The sequence below is a fragment of the Miscanthus floridulus genome, chromosome 8, assembly GCF_019320115.1.
Source record: "Miscanthus floridulus cultivar M001 chromosome 8, ASM1932011v1, whole genome shotgun sequence".
Lineage (NCBI taxonomy): Eukaryota > Viridiplantae > Streptophyta > Magnoliopsida > Poales > Poaceae > Miscanthus > Miscanthus floridulus.
The window spans coordinates 37739072-37742373 of NC_089587.1; the positions used below are offsets into that span (position 1 = coordinate 37739072).

General features: G+C 46.0%; 1 pseudogene; it reads right to left on the reverse strand.

Annotated features, from left to right (window-relative positions):
* Nucleotides 1-2241: 2241 nt before the first annotated feature.
* LOC136471658 (RING-H2 finger protein ATL3-like) lies at nt 2242-2908 on the reverse strand (annotated as a pseudogene).
* Between the last annotated feature and the right edge of the window lie 394 nt (nt 2909-3302).

Consider the following 3302-nt stretch of genomic DNA (forward strand, 5'->3'; position numbering starts at 1 on the left):
CATAATCTGAAATTGCAAATAAATATGAGGCTTAAGAAAACAAGAAGGAGTTCAAGTCTTTATTCGAAAGGACTAATCGCCACAGGCGAACAAGATCAAGAACTAGGGCCCTAGTTCACAGCAAGCGACCATGGCGGCACAGTTGCAGCAAAGTCGACATCAGTTTCACAAGGAAATCAAGAACTAAACAAAACTCAAACTCTAAGGAGAGCGACGGCTGCTAATTATAGAGCCCCAGACGTCACCCCTGGACGCGTCCCCTAATGGGCTCTAAGACGATACACGGTCCAACGAACCAAAAGACGGTGTCGTAGCACTCTGACAGATTCTGGATGCTGACTTGTTTCGATAATTCCCATTGATTTCGAAGGGCTTTTGACGTGAGACCACTTGCATTGGCTTCCTTATCTAATTAGCTTTCCATCCATATGTGGATCATCGAAAACGGAGCCTGAACGCACCCGTGTGACCAGTTTTATGACAGACTGGTCCTGGAACCCGAGATGGACTCGAACTTGATTTGGGCCTCCACCTTGGTGACTTGAACCGGATGAGCTTCGGGCCTCCTTCTCAGTTAGGACACCCTCGCTGATCTCTTCGTCCTCTATCTCCAAGCATGGTCATATGCATGGAGCTCATGTCCTTATCAAAGGTCCTACAACGTGGCAAAGAAGAGGTTCACAACACCACAAGATGGATCAAGAGAATGAAGCAATGACCCAATGTAAGTCATGCATGCATTTTTCCCATTACTATTTATTTAGCTCATTTAATCATGGGGTTTTAATTCTACTAATACATTTTTTCTAACACAAGAAGTGCAAGTGCTAGCACTAGTGCAACTAGTATTGGAAGGGGAAGGGGAAGGGGAAGTGGAAGGGGGTCAGGAAGAGGACAACAATAACCCAATGTAAGTCGTGCATATTGTTCATTAATATTTATTTTGCAAATTTAATCATTACTAACTTTACTTAAACATGTTTTTATTCTTTTCATATGAGGTGGTACTAGGTACCAGAAGTGGAAGAGGAAGGGAAAGAGGGTCAGCAACATGGAGAGAGAGTCAGGACAGGACAACAATGATCCATTATAAGTCATGCATGCATTTTCGCTCATTACAATTTATCTTGCCGATTTCATCTTTCATAATTTTACCAACATGATTTTACTCTTTTCATATGAAGTGAAACTATGCAAGTGCAAGTGCAACTGGAGGATCTAGGCCAAGGGGAGCAACGGGAGGAACTGCTCGGGGGCGTACGAGTTTGTTAGGTTTCATGCTTGAATGTGATGTTTGCCACTACAGATGTCAAAACTCACCACTAGTTGTTATTTTTGTTCCATATGTCATGCAGACGTGTATGTTGGCATGTCTTATGCATATATTGGTATGTGATCTAGATGTGTTAATGTGATATCGACATGTTACTATATCATAGCTTTTCAGTTTATGGTTTCACGATTAAATGCAAGTTGTGTGGTAATGAAATGTGTATGTCAATATTTTGGCATAAATGTTGTCAAATTTTGCAAAAATTATAAAAGTTTGCACATGTTTAAATTTTAAAACTTATGTAGTAAACTATATTAAATTTTGTTGCTAAAATCTTGTCAAAAATCTACAAAAATAATGTCTAAACCTTTGAATCCAAAACTGGAGTAAAATCACAATGAACCAACAAAAGCGATGGCAACCCGCCAAGAGCGATTTTTTATTTCATCTAAAATTAACACCGCTACAAAAACTTAACAAAATAGGGATAAAGTATGCTTTCGATTTGAAATTACAGACGCAAAAACACAAGTTGAGAAAAAAATGAGGACAACATCATCATAAGCTATGAATATGGGGTAGGAATGTCAAAGCCTCTTAAATTTAAGGTCGAGCCAAGCCTATTGGCCCCATTAGGCTTGCTGAATCTTTGCTAAAATTGGCTGAAAAACATTGTTCTGGCTGAAATGTTGTGAGAGAAAAATATTATTTCGGCTAAAAAAAGAAGCCGAACAAGCCGGATATGGGATAAACCGAACGGGGCCATCATAGCTAGCCCATTTTTTATTGATACTAATACTGTGCAAAATTTTATATCGTGTTGCAATGCACAAACATATTTGTTATTTTTTTACAACAAACATATTTGTTAGTTAGCCTAAAGTTAATAATGGCCAGGATGAAATTAACCTAAACTTAGTGCTGGCCAGGGCTCGCCAGCAAACCAAACACAGGCGGGGATAAGATCGTCATCCTGGTCTGCTCATGAACTGCTCCGATGTCCATCAAACGACCTCCACCGGCCGCTCGGGCGCCGGGAGCACGCTGGAACGGCAGACCGGGCAAGTTGCGTGCGCTCGCAGCCACGGATCGATGCACTCTCTGTGGAACACGTGCTGGCACGCCGGCAGCTGCCGCACCGTCTCTCCCTTCTCCACCTCTCCCAGGCACACCGCGCAGTCCTCGGCCGCGCCGTCGCCCAGGTAGTCGTAGCTCGGGACGCGCCCCGCAGCGAGGGCGGCATGCATCTCCGCGCGGTGACCAATCACGAGCTGCTCCGTGTGGCGGAGGGCGTGCGACATCACCCGCGTCGCCGTCGTCGTTTCTTCCCCGGCGACAGCTGACGGACGCCTCAGCGTCCTCCTGCTGCACGCCGTCAGACTCCGCGGCGGAGAGCCAGCGCGGCCAGGGCGGGCGCCTGAGCTCGGCGTAGAAGCGGAGGCAGAGGATGAGGCTGGTGGTGGTGCACAAGGCCGCGAACGCGGCGAATAACATGGCGCGGCCTGTGTGCGGCCGGTTGACGAGGAGGAGGACGGCCACCGGAAACGTGACTAGGCCGCTGGCGAAGATGGCGTGCGCGACGACGAAGTCGCGGCTCCACCGGTAGCAGGTGTCAGGCTCGTCGTCGGCAGACATCCGGCCCTAAGCCTATCGCTTTTGTCAATATAGGAGCCTATGTGGAGCTTGGCGCGGCGGCGATAATGTCCTACCGGCGGTACGGTCGATAGCTAACTCGTACGGACAGCTAGATCCCTTCGTATTTAGCCTTGCACGGGAAGATTTTACGCGAGTTAATCAATGGTGGCGTGCGCAGTAAATAATTGAGCTGCTTGGACGTAGCACATCTCAGTGTGTCCGTCATTGTTAGATGTGGGCTTTGTGCATGTGGAGTGGAGATGGAAGCGATAACATCTGCATCAGAGTGTGTTTTTTTTGTTCCAATCTGTTGATCTAGTTTGTGTTGTTTGGTGATAGTATATATGTATCTTCATTGGAATTGTGTATACGTTATTCTTACTTGTTTCTAATT